The sequence below is a fragment of the Bos grunniens genome, chromosome 10 (genome assembly GCF_055505025.1).
Source record: "Bos grunniens cultivar Pamir isolate PY7600 chromosome 10, Bosgru_T2T1.0, whole genome shotgun sequence".
Taxonomy (NCBI): domain Eukaryota; kingdom Metazoa; phylum Chordata; class Mammalia; order Artiodactyla; family Bovidae; genus Bos; species Bos grunniens.
In genome coordinates this window covers 78,925,574-78,945,360 of record NC_141174.1, presented here as the reverse complement: position 1 = coordinate 78,945,360, position 19,787 = coordinate 78,925,574, and the positions used below count along the sequence as shown (strand labels likewise).

General features: G+C 39.2%; 1 pseudogene across 1 annotated transcript; it reads right to left on the bottom strand.

The window, feature by feature from the left end:
• Window positions 1-11,506: 11,506 nt before the first annotated feature.
• Window positions 11,507-12,314, bottom strand: LOC147365066 (T cell receptor delta variable 1 pseudogene; annotated as a pseudogene). Its single transcript, XR_015133791.1, has 2 exons — window positions 12,177-12,314; window positions 11,507-11,961 (listed from the first exon to the last, which is right to left on the bottom strand). The product of XR_015133791.1 is annotated as a T cell receptor delta variable 1 pseudogene (transcript).
• Window positions 12,315-19,787: the final 7,473 nt, after the last annotated feature.

The window sequence follows — 19,787 nt, the reverse complement described above, 5'->3', positions numbered from 1 at the left end:
CAGCTATTTGTAAGGCCTCCCCAGACAGCCATTTTGCTTTTTTGCATTTCTTTTCTATGGGAATGGTCTTTATCCCTGTCTCCTGTACAATGTCACGAACCTCATTCCATAGTTCATCAGGCACTCTGTCTATCAGATCTAGGCCCTTAAATTCATTTCTCACTTTCACTGTATAATCATAAGGGATTTGATTTAGGTCATACATGAATGGTCTAGTGGTTTCCCTACTTTCTTCAATTTAAGTCTGAATTTGGCAATAAGGAGTTCATGGTCTGAGCCACAGTCAGCTCCTGGTCTTGTTTTTGCTGACTGTATAGAGCTTCTCCATCTTTGGCTGCAAAGAATGTAATCAATCTGATTCAGTGTTGACCATTTGGTGATGTCCATATATAGAGTCTTCTCCTGTGTCATTGGAAGAGGGTGTTTGTTATGACCAGTGCATTTTCTTGGCAAAACTCTATTAGTCTTTGCCCTGCTTCATTCCGTATTCCAAGGCCAAATTTGCCTGTTACTCCAGGTGTTTCTTGACTTCCTACTTTTGCATTCCAGTCCCCTATAATGAAAAGGACATCTTTTTTGGGTGTTGGTTCTAAAAGGTCTTGTAGGTCTTCATAGAACCGTTCAACTTCAGCTTCTTCAGCGTTACTGGTTGGGGCATAGACTTGGATTACTGTGATGTTGAATGGTTTGCCTTGGAAACGAACAGAGATCATTCTGTCGTTTTTGAGACTGCATCCAAGTACTGCATTTCGGACTCTTTTGTTGACCATGATGGCCACTCCATTTCTTCTGAAGGATTCCTGCCCGCAGTAGTAGATATAATGGTTATCTGAGTTAAATTCACCCATTCCAGTCCATTTCAGTTTGCTGATTCCTAGAATGTCAACATTCACTCTTGCCATCTCTTGTTTGACCACTTCCAATTTGCCTTGATTCATGGACCTGAGATTCCAGGTTCCTATGCAATATTGCTCTTTACAGCATCGGACCTTGCTTCTATCACCAGTCACATCCACAGCTGGGTATTCTTTTTGCTTTGGCTCCATCCCTTCATTCTTCCTGGAGTTATTTCTCCACTGATCTCCAGTAGCATATTGGGCACCTACTGACCTGGGGAGTTTCTCTTTCAGTATCCTATCATTTTGCCTTTTCATACTGTTCATGGGTTCTCAAGGCAAGAATACTGAAATGGTTTGCCATTCCTTTCTCCAGTGGACCACATTCTGTCAAATCTCTCCACCATGACCCGCCCATCTTGGGTTGTCCCACGGGCATGGGCTTAGTTTCATTGAGTTAGACAAGGCTGTGGTCGTAGTGTGATTAGATTGACTAGTTTTCTGTGAGTATGGTTTCAGTGTGTTTGCCCTCTGATGCCCTCTTGCAACACTTACTGTCTTACTTGGGTTTCTCTTTCCTTGGGAGTGGGGTATCTCTTCACAGCTGCTCCAGCAAATTGCAGCCATTGCTCCTTACCCTGGACGAGGGGTATCTCCTCACTGCCACCCTTCCTGACCTTCAGTGTGGGATAGCTCCTCTAAGCCCTCCTGTGCCCACGCAGTCACGGCTCCTTGGACGTGGGGTTGGTCCTCCCAGCCACCGCCCCTGGCCTGGGTCATGGGGGTGTGGGATAAATTTTAGAAAGCAAATTTCACAGACAGCATAAGTCTAGAAAATTGAGTCATATTTTAGTACTTATTTCCATGACACACTGCTATAATACTTTTTTTCTATGCTTTTTGTCTTCATACTTTTTACACTTTTCTTCTTATGACAATAAATTTGTAAAAACTTTAATACAGAGAAAAGAGAGATAACCATTGATTGAAATTTGCTTTCTTAAAAAATGCAAAGTGCATTTTGAAAATGGATGAAAATTTATAGGATTATGGTCAAAATTGGAAACAATCTATCACAGTACTATGTACTACAAGACTTCATTACATTCCAAATTTTCTTATGTCATAACAAATCCTAAATACTATCAACTGATCACACCAATTAATGAGTTTATTTTCTATGTTAGTTTCCTATTGATGAGTGACAAATTATCAAGAACTTTCGTGATGGAACAACATCTCTTTATATCACAGGTTCTGTAAGTCAGAAATCAGCACACAGTTAAGCTGAACTCACAACGTTGCAGTCAAGGAGTCAACTAAGACTGTCTGGAGCATGGGGTCCTCTTCCAGACTCAGTGGTTGCTGGTAGAATTCATTTCCTTGTAGCTGTAGCACTCATGGCAACTTCTTTCCTCAAGAGAAGGAGGATGTCTCTGATCGAAGGAAAAGTTTAAACTCTTTTTTAAAGAGCTCACTTGATTAGATTAGGCCCACCTAGGACAATCTCCTTTTGATTCATTCAAGGTCATACTGATTAGAGACTTTAATTACATTTGCAAATTTCTTTTATGTGTGCGTGTGTGTGTGCTCAGTCCCTCAGACTCTTTGCAACCCCATGGACTGTAGCCCACCAGGCTTCTCTGTCCATGGAATTTTCCAGGCAAGAATACTGGAGTGGGTTGCCATTTCCTCCTCCAAGGGATCTTCCCAATCCTGTGATCAAACCCACATCTCTTGCATCAGCAGACAGATTCTTCACCACTGCACTACCTGGGGAACCTTGGTATCATCTACCTACCATAGTTGTTAATGCCCTCATTGGACTGGCATGCTATGAGTTTCACTTTATTCTCATAAATGTAAAACATTGTGACCAGTCAGTAAGAAGTTAATATGAACAATAATAAATATGATCAGACAAGGCCATTTTCATACAAGAGGAAGAACATAAGCAAACTCATCTTCCAGTGGATAGGGTGGAATGCACAGATATTCCACAGAGTGGAATGCAGCAGCGTGCAAGGAAACTATAAAAACATATTGGAACCAGTTAGGGAGGTGTTACCTGCTCTTAAAACACTAAAAGTTCTGGCAATAGACTCTCATGCCTTTTGGAAACAAAGACTTGTTAATGAATCATTACCAAAGGAACAGCAGTACAGTGTAATGTAAGGTAATTAGCATTAGTGTCAAACAGATTTTTGTTTGAAATCAGTCTCTGATACTTAGCCTGTGAGATCTTGATGACAAACACTTATATACTGAAGTGACTGTGAGCTGCATAAATAAATTCCGCTAGGTCAAAATTATATGCATTCTTAATTCAAATTCACTCTTGCAGATGCTAAATAAGCCTGTGGCTCACTCCATCACCACCTGACAGACTAGAATTATAGTAGAGTGGAAGTTGGGGTTTAACTGGCAAGGATCTTAACTCGTTAAGATATCTTATTTTTTGAAACATTTATAAAATATGGCTAGGGCCCTATGCATCTTGGAAATGACATGTTTAAGTAAGGGGCACTGCAGTTTAAGCTTTATTTTAAAATGAAATACTAAAAGTGTTAGTTGCTCAGAGGTGTTTGACTCTTTGTGACCCCATGACCTGTAGCCTGCCAGGCTTCTCTATCCATGGGATTCTTCAAGCAAGAATACTGGAGTGGGTTAACATGCCCTTCTCCAAGGTATGTTCCTGACGCAGGGTTGAACCCAGGTCTCCCACATTGTAGGTAGGTTCTTTACTGTCTGAGCTTTATAAGAAATATCTTATTTAATACAACAACATCTTGGGTTACTCGTTTTTACCCTCCATTTTATAGATGGTAAACCTAGCTTCAAAGAATTTAAATTACACAGGATTGCAGTATTTTTAAGTGACAGGGTAGTGATTAGAATCTAGATCTAACTCCAGAGACCAGTCTTATGTGCACTCCACTAAGACTGTTTGCATGATAATTGGAGCAATATGAGCAGATGAAATTTTCAAAGAATAGTATACAGATTGAGAGGAAAACAGGGTCTAAGCAGTAGGAATGGTCTTGAAGTGTGGTGGGTAAAGAAGAATAGGAGATCTTGCAAAGGATCTCCCAGAAGTTAAAGTTTAAGGTTGGGGTACTGTGTGCCAGGAACACAAAGGTCCCCAAAAGGAGTGTCACACACTGCAGAGAGTGGCTGCTCAAATGTGGTCTGTAGGTAGGTAGCATTTGCGTCACCAGGGAGCTACTCTGACTTCAGAATCTCAGGCCTAACTCAAAATTCCTAAGTCAGAATCTACATTTTAATAATACTCCTGTGCACATTAGAACTTGAGAAATACTTGTCTAGATGGAGGAGGTTAAAAACGTCTTTTAGATTTAACAATAAAGAGATCATTGGTGATTTTTAAGAAAATAGATTTTCGAAAATATTGGGAGGAAAAACAGAAGTGTACAGAGTGAAAAAAGATGTCAGAGTGTAAGCAGTTATATGGTTAAGGCTTTTAAACAATAGCCAGGGAGTAAAAGACAGATTGGTTGCAGGAGTGGCATGTATGGGGTTTGGAGGAATATGAAATATTTTTTCTAAGATGAGAAAGCTTGAATATTTTAAATGAGTCCTATAGAATTAGACCATAGAATTTGGATGATCAGTGGCCTAAGGTGCCATAGAAACCAGAAAGAATGATGTCGGTGAAGTGTTTAGGCCGAGAGGTACTATTTCAAAGTAAAAGAGATACCTGTTTTATTATTATGGGAGGGAAAGTGAATTACAAGTGTAAAAGCAGAATGTTTTATGAGATGCAGAAAGTTGAAGATTCATTTAAATATACTGAAATGGAGCTGGGCTCTATGGTCCTTGCCTCCCATGTCCTCAGCCTGCCCTTATCTGTGAAAAAACTTAAGCCAAAGAAGAAGCTTAATCAGACATCCCCTGTAAAGTCACATGAAGAACTGACCACACTCTTTCAGCAAAGAGAAACTGAACGTTTCTGAGAACTTTCAGAAATCAGTTTCCTTGTTGTGGACTGCTGCTATTCAACTTGAGAGAGATTGGGATGGCAACCCATGGGAGGAAAAGCACTTTGGTTAGAAATTTTTTATATAAAATTTCAATTTAAAAATTTGAAACTTTCAAATGGAAAGAAACAAAAAGTCCTTCTTAGCTTTGCTTAATGGTGAAACTATTATTATTTTGTCTTGCTTGACTGTTTTCCTCTCCTTCTGCATTTTTTTCTGATTAAGTTTATTCTTTGGAATTCAAGGAAAGTGCAAGAGGCTAATGGTTTTCTATGCACAAGAAGCAACAGAGTTTGAGTATTGGGAGTCTGTTTCAGAAAGACCCTATAGAATCCTACTGGGTTTCATATTGTGTGTGTGTGTGTGTGTTTGTGTGTGTGTGTATGGCCTCTTGTGTGCCAAGCAGGTCTGGAGGATGCTGTAGTAAAGAGATATTAAATGCCTATAGTTCAGTAGGAAGAGAGAAAAATTAAATTAATGTTTTTTTTTTTTTTAGAAAAAATAATTTTAAAGAGTAATAAGTACTATAAACACAATACAATACTGTGTTGAGACAAAGTTACTCTTGGGGTGAAAAAGGGCATCTGCTCTAATGGAGAGGAGGCTCCACTCTGATACTTACTATGCAACACCAGGAAAAATATTGAACCCCCTTCAAGTTCAATTTCCTTTCCTGTAAGTAGTCAGTATCTTTCTGCTGGGCACTGGATTCAGCACTGGCACTTATTAACTCATTCACTTCTCATGAGAACTCTGCATGGTAGATTCTATCAATATTGATATTCTATCAATATCTAACATTGTAGATACGCGAACACTAAAGCAAAAAATCATTAAGTCATTTTGCCAAGATACTCAACTAATGAGTGGTAGATCTAGAAATACAAACCAAGTTTTCGGTTTCCAGCACTTTGTAACATTGCCTGCCTAAAGGTGAATTGATCCAACCTTGAAGTGTTCCAATAAGAATTAAGTAGGAACAAACATTCAAATCACCCAACATAATACCTTCCCTAAGTTAAATATTCAATCAACTGCAGCAATGTGCAAAATCTTGGGGATGGGGTTGGGAGACAGAATCTGAAATTGCAGAATAATCTATCCACAAGATAAAGGTCAATATTTTTCTGGGATATGTATGAGTGCATGTGTGCTCATTCATGACTGACTGCAACCTATGGACTATGGTCTGCCAGGCTCTTCTGTTCATGGGATTTTCCAGCAAGCATACTGCAGCAGGTTGCTATTTCCTACTCCAGAGCATATTGTCACCCTGCTTATTTAACTTGTATGCAGAGTACATCATGAGAAAAGCTGGGCTGGAGGAATTACAAGCTGGAATCAAGATTGCCGGGGAAAATATCAATAACCTCAGATATGCAGATGACATCACCCTTATGGCAGAAAGTGAAGAAAAACTAAAGAGAGTGAAAAAGTTGGCTTAAAGCTCAACATTCAGAAAATGAAGATCATGGCATCTGGTCCCTTCACTTCATGGCAAATAGATGGGGAAACAGTGGAAACAGTGGCTGACTTTATTTTTCGGGGCTGCAAAATCACTGCAGATGGTGATTGCAGCCATGAAATTAAAAGACGCTTCCTCCTTGGAAGGAAAGTTATGACCAACCTAGGCAGCATATTCAAAAGCAGAGACATTACTTTGCCAACAAAGGTCCGTCTAGTCAAGGCTATGGTTTTTCCAGTAGTCATGTATGGATATGAAAGTTGGACTGTGAAGAAAGCTGAGTGCCGAAGAATTGATGCTTTTGAACTGTGGTGTTGGAGAAGACTCTTGAGAGTCCCTTGAACTGCAAGGAGATCCAACCAGTCCATCCTAAAGGAGGTCAGTCCTGAGTGTTCATTGGAAAGACTGATGTTGAAGCTGAAATTCCAGTACTTTGGCTACCTCTTGCAAAGAGCTGACTCATTTGAAAAGACCCTGATGCTGGGAAAGATTGAGGGCAGGAGGAGAAGGGGCCAACAGAGGACATATAGTTGGATGGCATCACCGACTCGATGGATGTGGGTTTGGGTGAAGTTCGGGATTTGGTGATAGACAGGGAGGCCTGGCGTGCCTCAGTTCATGGGGTCACAAAGAATCGGACATGATTGAATGACTGAACTGAACTGAACTGAACTGCTGGGGATCTTCCATAACCAAGGATCAAACCTGCATCTTTTGTGGCTCCTGCATTTCCAGGCAGGTTCTTTACCAGCTCAGCCACCAGGGGAGCCCTTTCTGATGTATATGTAGTAGTTTACCCGGCAGATTTCATGTGTTATCATAAGTGTCCATGTCTATCATGTTCTTATTACTATTAATGAGAAATTAATTCATTAGGGTGTTATTTTGAAAGATTGGGTGCCATAATATAAACTGGAATAAGTATACCAAGCAGTGTTTTCTGCAATTGTTTATTTTTTCCCATTATTGACTCTTGCTCCCACTTAGCTAGCTATTTCTATACTACAAGAAAAGACAGAGCAGTACATACAATTTTACTTGCCAGAGAAGAAAGACATCCATCTTGTGCAACAATTTCAAAATTTCTTTTCAAGGTAGCCTCTTACTCTGCAGCCATAATCAGGCCATGTGCTGTATTTGTCATTTGAAGTCAATCACTTTCACATCTGGCAGGCAAAAGAAGAAGAAAAAAAGAAAACAGCCAGTTTGGTTGAATCCTCTTTCTCCCCATTTCTGCATAGGGAAGTTTACTGAACAGTTCAGCAGTGAGAGCTCCTATTGTGATTACACTTTTGCTGGCCAAAGTTTTGGTTTTCTCTGCCCACCAAAGCCAAATAAAAAGGACAGAGACAGAATTTGGAGGAAATAGAAAGGTGGCTTTAAGAATACTGGAGTAGGTTGCCATTCCCTTCTCCAGGGGAGCTTCCTGACCCAAGAATCAAACCTGTGGATTCTTTACCATCTGAACCACAAGGCAAGGGCTCACAGTCAGGAGTCAAGGTGATAATAAGATCTTGATTTCTTCCTCTTGCATTGTTTCAAAGATAGTCATAGCCTGGCATCTGTAACCCAGCAATTGACTCTGGCAGTTAGGTGGCTCTGCAGCCTTCTTTCTGATATGTAACTACAAAGGGAAGGGTGTTGTAAGGGAAAACACTAGATAGGAGATGTATTTAGCATAGAGACAAGGGAGACAGTGTGAATTGCAGCTCCTGCAGAGTTAGGGAGCAGTAAAGCAAACTTACAGATATGCAGAGTTAGGAGCAGTTAAGGCAAAACAAAACAAAACAACTAGGAATGTTCACACCTTTCCCTATTGAGACTTCTGGGAATCTCTATCAGGGCTTCCCTGGTAGATCCACCTGCAATGCAGGAGACCCCAGTTCACTTCCTGGGTTGGGAAGATCCACTGGAGAAAGGATAGGCTACCCACTACAGTATTCTGCCCTGGAGAATTCCATGGACTATAGTCCATGGGGTTGCAAAGAGTTGGACATGACTGAGCAACTTTCACTTCACTTCAGGAATGTTCAGGCCTGCTCACTGTTCTTTTTATCTTCTTTGGTCCCAGGAAAGGGAAAGAAAAAAACCTCATTTCTCTTTTTTCCTTTTCACTGCAATAGGCTTCCTCACAGTTTAACCCATGATCACTAGAGGGGAGCAGAAAGGCCAGTGTAAGCATCATAAGATATTTGAGCAGGACACCAGCTGGCAGAGCTTTAGCTTTCATTCTTGATTCATGCAGTGTGTTACAGCCTGATTCTCAGCAGAAAAAAAATAGAAAGATTTAAATAAAGGATTCATTTTCATGTTCATAAGAAGTTAGTTTGAAAGTATTACTTGTTTGCTTCCTTTTAACACTTTAAAAATGCTTTCCCTTGGTGACTTCTATTGCATCTGATATGAAATCAAGCATCGTTCTGAACTATATTTCTCAGAATACAGTATATCAGTTTTCCCTGTTTATTGGCAAGATTATTTCCACTTAAATAGACCCTTGGATTTGCCTTCAATACCCTTTGAGCTTCTGTCAAAACCACAGTGGTGGGCTTGCAGAATGTCTTACTCACCTTGATGACTTTCCACATAGCATTGCTCCTATGTAAGGAGCTTGTTTTATAGGAAGTGAAGTATGGCAGTGAGTGAAGGTGCTTGTTATGAGCAAAAATGTTATGGAATGGGCAATAGAAAGGTAGTTATAAATACTATCAACAATCATGTGGTCATTTGCAGTAACAAAAACTGTAATAATCAGAAATGGAGTACTTCCTGCCATATCAGTAAACAAGGATGTCACAGTCATCAGTAACCGCAGCCCAATGTGAGCTCCTGAGCCTAAGGGCACTCAGGAAGGAGAAGACTATCTGTGATCTAACAACCATCAGAACTGCAGTCACTCCCTACCATGAGACTAAAGGAGCTCAGGATGTAAGAAACACAGATAATGGCCCCAAGATAGCTGAGGTGAATAGTAAAAGAATGACTTCAGTAAGCCCGGACTCTTGCATCTTCCCATGCATAGAAGTGTGCTAGACTCCTTAACTTGTGCTTAGTCGCTCAGTCATGTCTGACTCTTTGCAACCCCATGGTCTGTAGACTGCCAGGCTCCTCTGTCCATGGGGATTCTCTGGGCAAGAATACTGGAGTGGATTGCTATGCCCTCCTCCAAGGAATCTTCCCAACCCAGGGATCAAACCCAGGTCTCCTGCATTGCAAGCAGATTCTTGACTGTCTGAGCCACCAGGGAAGTCCATCCTTAACTTGAGATATCCGTTTTTCTTTAATTAACAATAATCTTTTGATGTTCCGACTACCTGCACTTTGTTGCAAAACTTCTATACAACCTGGCCACTCTGCTCACCTCCTCAGAGCAGTTCTTTCAGGTTTACTTGAGATGCTATCTCCCAGGCTTGAAGTCCTAAAAATTCCCACCAGATAAAACGTAACTCTCAACTTCTGGTTGTGAATATTTTTTAAGTTGACAGTAGTTATGACAATCTCTTTTTCAGTTTGATATGAATATATTTATGCATAGAGTAACCATTTTAAAATCTCTCCCCCACTTGCCTGCCTATGGAAACATGATGTGCAAAATACAAGTTAATCTTGTATCTGATTGTATCTCAATAGTTAAGATACAGGATCTGATGGGACAGTATGGGTGAGGTACAAAAAGAAAGAACAACACCCAAAAATGGATAATTGAACTTGATATCCCTTGAAGAGGGCGTGGCAACCCACTCCAGTATTCTTGCCTGGAGAATCCCATGGACAGAGGAGCCTGGTGGGCTACAGTACATAGGGTCATGAAGAGTCGGATGTGGCTGAAGCAAATTAGCATGCATGCACAAACCTGGTATACTCTTTTCAGGCGAAGGTTACGTTGATTATGGTCGAATGGGGAATAATTGCATCATATTAACAAGAAGGAGATCCAACCAGTCCATTCTAAAGAAGATCAGTCCTGGATGTTCTTTGGAAGGAATGATGCTAAAGCTGAAACTCCAGTACTTTGGCCACCTCATGCGAAGAGTCGACTCATTGGAAAAGACTCTGATGCTGGGAGGGATTGGGGACAGGAGGAGAAGGGGACGACAGAGGATGAGATGGCTGGATGGCATCACCAATTCGATGGATGTAAGTTTGAGTGAACTCCAGGAGTTGGTGATGGACAGGGAGGCCTGGCGTGCTGCAATTCATGGGGTTGCAAAGAGTCGGACATGACTGAGCGACTGAACTGAACTGAACTGAACAAGAAGCATAGTTTTGCTGTTTTCTTTATTTGAAAGTGCATTGTTAAAAGAGGTATACATGGATGACCAGTTGACACAGAAGGTACTGGAATAGCTTTGTAGTGTCTCTACTAGCTGGAAATCTATGACTCAGAATTTGTTTTTCTGTATTGTTCTGGGTTAGGGTTGGCCATAAAAAAGATTGTGCAAGGTTTAGAAGGTAGTTGTCATAAAGTAGCCACATTTTTTATGCCCTGCTGGTTGGTGCAGGGCTCCAGTCACTATGCAACTCACACGTGTTGCTGCTGATCTGCTAGCTCATCTTACTGTTGACTTACAGCTCCTTAACCTCCAACCAGATCTCCTCCTCATCATCCCTCTGTCTTGGGCCAAATGTGCATGTAGCATGGTGATAAATATCCACTTCTCCTGAGATTGAAGGAAGTGAGAGACAGACAAGTTTTTAGTGTATTTTTGTGGGTTCCAGTCATCCTCATGAGTTCTAGTATGTCCTTAAATGCCAGTTTTTCCATGCTTTTATCCATATCCAACTTTCCTTTCCAAATGACACTCTAGTTGATTTAAAGTAAATTCAGGTTCAGCACAAGATGCAAAGATAACAGCTTTGTATAAACTCCTCCACCAACTCTAGCAATTGCCTGAGAGTTCTATTCCTTAAAATGAGTCTCTTATTCTGGATTACTGTGGTTCTACTTTTCTGATTGTACCCTAACTGACACAACACCTAAGAAGAAAAGATTAAGGAAATTATATTCATGACAATTTCTGAAAATTAAACCCAGATTTATGATGTGAGATTTTTTTAGGTGCCGTTGCCACATTAAATTATTACAGGGCAAGTTTTCAAATTTAGACAACTTTGCACATGTTCTGTATGATTGATATAAAATTAAAAAAATCAAGACTGAGAACATATTACTAGAAAGTTAGTCTGGACATCTGTTCCTAAGTGACTTAAAAGGAACTTCCAGACCACAGATTAAGCAACCACACAACTACCATTTCTGGTCTGGGATCTGCAGGTGCATATTTCAGCTGGAGTTCTGCAGCAGGGAAGCTCTCTTTTATTAAACTCTGGGGTTTTTGTTTAGCTATTCCCATTACTTCAAGCACTGTGAGCTCCCAGAGAGCACAGAAATACTCTGCAGAATCTTCCAGTTGTAAGTCTGAAATGGTGAGGCTGATGGATTTACTAGCTTTCTGTAAATTTACAGAGTAGCGGCCATTCCTTGCATTCTGGCCAGAAAAAACCTGACCAATAAGGTAAATCATCTCTCCATTGGGAAGCAGCTTGTACCAAAACATGTAGCTCCAGGTTGTTGCATACCGACAGTTCAGGGTGACTGACTGTCCCAGTTGACTGGATGTGTCTGGCTGGTCTTGAATAACTCTCTGAGCCATACCAGATCCTGTGGAGAAAAAATCAGGAAATACAGCTGAAGTAATGAACAAAATAATTTAGGAATTAGACTAATTTGGGACCCAAAGAAAACCCAAGTTGAAATCATAATAAGTATGATTTTCTCCAACCCTCCTTTCCTCCCAAGTCCCTGTGAAGCACCACGCGCCTGTGTGCAGTCCTTTCACCCTGAACACATGCACCCATGTTTGGAAGCATCCCTACCAGAGAAGGTGAAGGCCAGGAACACCCAGAGCAGACTGGAGTGCGGCATGAGGCGTGGATTTCCCTGCACAAATGTGCTTAGTTTCTGCCTCAAGCTGAGAGTTCAGTGTCTTTGAGTGCCTGGCAGCACATATACATACTACCCGGTACCTGTGTGACTCCCCGCAATGGGAAGTGGGGTTTGTCATGTTCATAGACCACGTGGTCTGTGCACATATGGGAAAAAAGTCTGGCTCACCACAAACTTTGTTTTGTCTACTTGTCTTTTCCTGGTAATTGAGTTAGGCAGATCCTGAAAAGGAGTACGGAAAAAAAAAATACTATTAAAGGTATGAGCTGAGGGGAACTGAATTTTAAACAAGTTGACAAAAATTGATAATCATTCAGTAAAATAATTTTACCAGCTCATTTAAGATAGAATTTAGTATAGGCTATGAACTCTTTTTGTAACTTACTTACTGGCCATTCATTTAACCTATACTTAACCTTTTCTCCATTCAGAAACAATGACTTTTTTAAAACCCACAGATTTTCAGCTCTCTTGGTGAAAAGCTATCTTATCCAAAATAATTAGCTTATCTTTTTTTTCCTTAACTGGGTTTTAGGGCTCTATTTAGATTTTTTAGTAAATAAAATTACTTTAACATGAAATGAATGAACATCAGTTCTTATGACTTTCAGAATCTATTCATTTGTATGTGTTTTTATGAAACTGAAACAGGAATAGAATATCGTTCTTTTGAAATCTGACATTGAATCTTATTTATTAGACTTTGAGGAGGATCAGGATATTCAGTCTTGTTGCCTCTACGAGGAGAATTGTACTTACTAGATCATGTGCCCTAGAATTGTACTGATGTCACTCTGAAAGCTATAAGATATTGATGAAGAAAATTGAAGATAATGCAAGTAAATATAAAAATATTCCATGTTCATGGGTTTTAAAAATAAACAATGTGAAAATGTCCTCTGAACCAGAGTAATCTATAGATTTAATGCAACCCCTCTCAAAATAATCATGGCATTTTTCACACAACTACTGCAAATAATCCTAAAATTTGTATAGAACCACAAAAGGCCACAAATAGTCAAAGCCATTTTGAAACAAAAAGAACAAAGTTGAAGATATCACAGTCCCTGACATCAAAATGTGCTTCAAAGGTGTTATAATCTAAAATATACATTGCTGGCCGCAAAACAGAGATTCAGTCAATGGAACAGAATAGGGAGTCCAGATTTTAACCCTTGTATACACGGTCAATCTATCTATAACAAAGAAGGCAAGAATAAGCAATTGGGGGAAAGACTGCTTCTTCTATAAGTGGTGTTAGACAACTAGACAGCTACATGTTAAAGAATGAAATTAGAATATTTTCTCACAGCATATACTAAAAGAAACTCAAAATGGATTAGAGACTTAAATATAAGATCTGAACTCATAAATTCTTAAAGAAAGTATAGGTATAGGCAATATGCTTTATGAGATTCATCTTTGCCATATTTTTGTCTCTATTTCCTCAGGCAAGGACAAAAAAGAAACAACACAGAAAATAGGACCTAATCAAATTAAAATATTTTGCCCAGTGAAAGAAACCATTAACACACAAAAAAGGGCAACTTATCAAATGGGAGAAGATATTTGGAAGTGATTGGCCAATAAGGGGTTAATGTCCAGAATATATAAAATAACTTTTGCACACAATATCAAAACCACAGGCAGAAGACGTAAATAATCATTTTCCCAAAGAAACATACAGATGGCAAACAGACACATGAAAAGATGTTCAACATCTCTAATCATCAGTTAAATGCAAACCAAAACCACAATGAGATATCACCTCACTCCTACCAGAATACTATCATGACAAAAATGAAAAATAATTGAGTGTTGTTAAGGATGTGGATAAAAGGGAAAACTTGTGTATTCTCACTGGGAAAGTAAGCTGGTGTAGCCTCTATTCAAAACAGTATGAAGATTCCCCAAATCAATAAAAATTTAACTACTATATGATTTGGGGCTTCCCAGGTGGCTCAGCAATAAAGAATCCACCTTCAGTGCAGGAGACACAATTTCGATCCCTGGGTCAGGAAGATCCCCTGGAGTAGGAAATGGCAGCCCACTCTAGTTTTTTTTTTTTTTTTTTAAATTTTATTTTATTTTTAAACTAGTGTTCTTGCTGGGAAAATTTTCAGAGACAGAGGAGCCTGGTGATCCATGTTTCCATGAGGTTGCAGAGTAGAACATGACTGCAATGACTTAGCATGCACATGCATTATACGATTCAGCAGTTCCATTCCTGGGTATCTATCAGAAGAAAACAAAACACTAATTCAAAAATATGTATGCACTCAAATGTTCACTGCAACATTATTTCCAATAGTGAAGATATATAGAAACAACCTCAGTTTTCACTCATATGAATGGATCTAGAAGATATATATGTGTGAGTATGTGTGTGTGTATACAACAAAATATTAGTATTTATAAAAAAGTATAAAATTTTGCCAGTTGAGATAGCATGATAGACCTGGAGGATATCGAATTTAGTGAAATGTCAGATAGAGAAAGACAAATACTGTGTGCTTTCACTTTTATGAAATCTAAAACCAAAACAAATTTACAAATATAACAAAACAGAAACAGATTCAGACATATAGGGAACAAACTATTGGTTACTACAGGGGAAAGGGGTGGGTGTAGGGGTGAACTAGGTGAAGGGGATTAAGAGGTAGAAACTTCCACTTACAAAATAAATAAATTAAAACTAGGTAATGTGCAGTGAAGGGAAAGAATCAACGCTGCCAAGAACTTGACTGTAGCCAGTGAAACTGATTTTAGAGTTCTTGCATCCAGAACTGAAAGAGGATAAATTTGTTTCAAGTGATTAATTCATATATGAACACTGAACAAATATTTTCTGTTTGCTTTGCCCCAGTCATAGGATGAGATGTGAGTATTTGCAATTTGCAAATGTGAGTAATTGCAATTGTGAGTTATTTGTATTTGCAATTATGGCAAGGCAGATTTGAATATTCTTGAGACACCCAACTAAACTGGATAACATCTTTACTGGAGTCATTTTCTCTCCTTTTAGATCCCTTCACTTTTTATCGTTTTGGTGTCCAGCATATTGTGTTTAAATATTTACTTTATTATTTTTTTAATTTTATTTTATTTTTAAACTTTACATAATTGTATTAGTTTTGCCAAACATAAAAATGAATCTATCACAGGTATACATGTGCTCCCCCTCCTGAACCCTCCTCCCTCCTCCCTCCCCATACCATACCTCCAGGTCGTCCCAGTGCACCAGCCCCAAGCATCCAGTATCGTGCATTGAACCTGGACTGGCATCTCGTTTCATACATGATATTTTACATGTTTCAATGCCATTCTCCCAAATCTTCCCACCCTCTCCCTCTCCCACAGAGTCCATAAGACTGTTCCATACATCAGCATCACTTTTGCTGTCTCGTACACAGGGTTATTGTTATCATCTTTCTAAATTCCATATATATGCGTTAGTATACTGTATTAGTGTTTTTCCTTCTGGCTTACTTCACTCTGTATAATAAGCTCCAGTTTCATCCACCTCATTAGAACTGATTCAAATGTATTCTTTTTAATGGCTGAGTAATACTCCATTGTGTATATGTACCACAGCTTTCTTATCCATTCATCTGCTGATGGACATCTAGGTTGCTTCCATGTCCTGGCTATTATAAACAGTGCTGCTATGAACATTGGGGTACATGTGTCTCTTTCCCTTTTGGTTTCCTCAGTGTGTATGCCCAGGAGTGAGATTGCTGGATCATAAGGCAGTTCTATTTCCAGTTTTTTAAGGAATCTCCACACTGTTCTCCATAGTGGCTGTACTAGTTTGCATTCCCACCAACAGTGTAAGAGGGTTCCCTTTTCTCCACACCCTCTCCAGCATTTATTATTTGTAGACTTTTGGATCGCAGCCATTCTGACTGGTGTGAAATGGTACCTCATAGTGGTCTTGATTTGCATTTCTCTGATAATGAGTGATGTTGAGCATCTTTTCATGTGTTTGTTAGCCATCTGTATGTCTTCTTTGGAGAAATGTCTATTTAGTTCTTTGGCCCATTTTTTGATTGGGTCATTTATTTTTCTGGAGTTGAGCTGTAGGAGTTGCTTGTATATTTTTGAGATTAGTTGTTTGTCAGTTGCTTCATTTGCTATTATTTTCTCCCATTCTGAAGGCTGTCTTTTCACCTTGCTAATAGTTTCCTTTGATGTGCAGAAGCTTTTAAGGTTAATTAGGTCCCATTTGTTTATTTTTGCTTTTATTTCCAATATTCTGGGAGGTGGGTCATAGAAGATCCTGCTGTTATGTATGTCAGAAAGTGTTTTGCCTATGTTCTCCTCTAGGAGTTTTATAGTTTCTGGTCTTACATTTAGATCTTTAATCCATTTTGAGTTTATTTTTGTGTATGGTGTTAGAAAATGTTCTAGTTTCATTCTTTTACAAGTAAGAATCAATATAGTGAAAATGAGTATACTACCCAAAGCAATCTATAGATTCAATGCAATCCCTATCAAGCTACCAACTGTATTCTTCACAGAGCTAGAACAAATAATTTCACAATTTGTATGGAAATACAAAAAACCTCGAATAGCCAAAGCGATCTTGAGAAAAAAGAATGGAACTGGAGGAATCAACCTACCTGACTTCAGGCTCTACTACAAAGCCACAGTTATCAAGACAGTATGGTACTGGCACAAAGACAGAAATATAGATCAATGGAACAAAATAGAAAGCCCAGAGATAAATCCACACACATATGGACACCTTATCTTTGACAAAGGAGGCAAGAATATACAATGGATTAAAGACAATCTCTTTAACAAGTGGTGCTGGGAAAACTGGTCAACCACTTAAATATTTACTTTAAATCTGTAGTCTTATCTAGATACTCTCCTAGCTACAAGTCAGAGGTTCTAGTGCAGAAGGAAATATAGGAGATATTCAGAAGGGAAAAGACCAAAACCCAAATCTGTTAGGCCAAAAAGTGTTTGTGGTTAAAGCTGTACTGGTGTAGGTAAGAAATACTAAACGGGGCAAATACCTGGCGTCACGGTGTGACTGTGGCTGGAGGAGGGGCTGAGCTGAGAAACAGTTATTTCCAATTTCATTGGAATGAAGAAAGAATTGGTTTGGATTTCAGTATTATTTCAGGGTATGAAGGCAGAAAGTTGACACATCTATTAATTTTAATGAATTTTTTACTTCTTGTACAGGCTTCCCTGGTGGCTCAGAGGTTAAAGTCTGCAATGCGGGAGACCCAGGTTTGATCCCTGGGTCGGGACAATCCCCTGGAGAAGGAAATGGCAACCCACTCCAGTACTCTTGCCTGGAGAATCCCATGGAGGGAGGAGCCTGGTAGGCTACAATCCATGGGGTCGCAAAGAGTCGGACACGACTTCACTCACTCACTTACTTCTTGTAGATAGAGATTAAGTACCTTCCAAGATAATTAATAGAAAAGATCCTGTGTTAAGAAATGTGATGAGTGTGAGAAGTTTTGAAAAAGTCACTGTAGGAATTGACAATGAGAAATGATTACAGAGAAAAAGAATACTTTCTTGGAAGCACTGTGGGTCTAGTTAGTGTTGGAGGTGATAACAATTTCAATGACATCAATCTGCCCATCTGTGTGATTTTCTTGAACTCTGCTTTATCAAAGTATATAAGAAAGTAGATTTTCTTGTAATTTGATCTTTATGATGACTGAACAGTATTCCATGGTATGTGTGTAATATAGTGTTTTGAATCATTACCCCCATGAGGTACATAAGAAGGCAGATATTAATCCATGTTTAAGAATTAATAATATCATTGACATGACACAGAATTAACTCAAAACAATGAAGTTAGTGACTGAAGACTGATTGAAAGAGGGCTGTGAAGTTTAGATATTGTAGAAAGAGAAATAAAAGATTGGAAACTTCTGAGAAATAAGATAACAATAAAGAGATCTGGGGACTAAATGATCATAAAGAGTCAAAGAACGAATGCAGCAGAAGTATATGAGTGTAAGAATTTGAGGATGCAAGATTTAGACAGGTATACGATTTCAGAGGTGGAGCGGCATCTAACTGGAGAAATATCATCACATCTTTCTGGAGTGTGGCCATGGGAGTTTGTGACTGAGAGGGATCCTAATTGATAGACTTCAGACTTGATGAGTTCAGGTTTCTCTCTGAATTGTCCTCTCTGAATTTAAGTCAAGGAGTATTTTAGGTTACAGTAGAATCTTATGTGTTTACATCTTCAATATATAAGGAAAAGTGTGGTGGTGTCACACTGAATAATTCTCACAAACACACAGGATTGTAAGAGACAGTGCAGGGAGAGTTAGTGGAAGAGCAACTCTCTGAGAAAAAGCTGAGCGCATATTTATTGGTAACTTGTCATGTAATCTTTAACTAAGAGCAGTAAAGCAAGACAGAGACCAGCACTCTGGGGTTAAGGAAGCTACCTCCTGCAGATCTGCAGGAAATCACATGAGAGTCCTAAAGAAAGGTCTTTGAAGAAAGGGGGGTTTGTTTATCATGCAGAACAGCATCTTGCAATGCTGACTTGTCAACCAGAACATCTAACTTAAAGACAGGGGAGAGCAAGCAAGGAAGAGGGAATGAGTAAGATTCAATTCCAGGAGACATTTCTGAGAAAACAGTAAAACATGGTTCCCACAGAAGAGTGTCTGATGTTTATAAAGATGAGAGTGATAAAAGGAATAGGGAAAAGTAGGGGTAAAAGGCAAAGCCCCAAAGGGTCAAAGACAAGAGTCTGTTTTTTGGGGGGATGTGGTAGTGACAAGAATGCTGTTCTCATCTCTAGATTTGAAGTGTTTTAGATGAGGGAGGACCAGAAGTAACCACAAGCAAAACAGCTCTATTACAAACAGTCAGGTTTCAGTTAGGATATGTGGAAGGAACTTTTACAGGGGCTACTGAATGTTTATTTTCAATAGAATGAGGATTTAGAGGGCAAAGTAGAAAGCAGTGTGGAATGGTAAGAGGTAGTTAGGCCAATGTAGAAAATTAAACAGGTCAGACTCCTTGGTGAATAATTCCTCTCTACAAGGAGTCAATCAGAGTTAGGAGCAAATGTGCCTTCAAAGGTCCTAATACAGAGGGATGTGGCCACAACCAGATCAACTGGTACTCAAGTCTGTAAGAAGACGTCATAAATCAGTAAATTTTGGCTATCCCAATGGATTATTTTCAGAAGTTTTCTTTTCTTTGTGTTCAGGAAATTGTCTTTTCCATGTGCCATGAGTGTATACACTTGTTATTTGTTTCTTATAACCCTCTTACATCTTATCTACTTTAGGGGCAAGTCAATTTGAAATCACTTAGTATGTTGCACATTTCATGCAATTCTGATAGAATGAATTAGATATTCTTCTAACTTAGAATCAGTCTCTCAGATGTGCCTAACAGATGGAGTTTGTGAAACATTAGAATCCTCAATGTGGCATCATTCACATCGTATTCTTGGATATTCAAAAAGACTGAGAAATTTGTCCTGGTGTGTATGATGCGTATAAATATGTAAATGGCTATGTTTATCATACTTT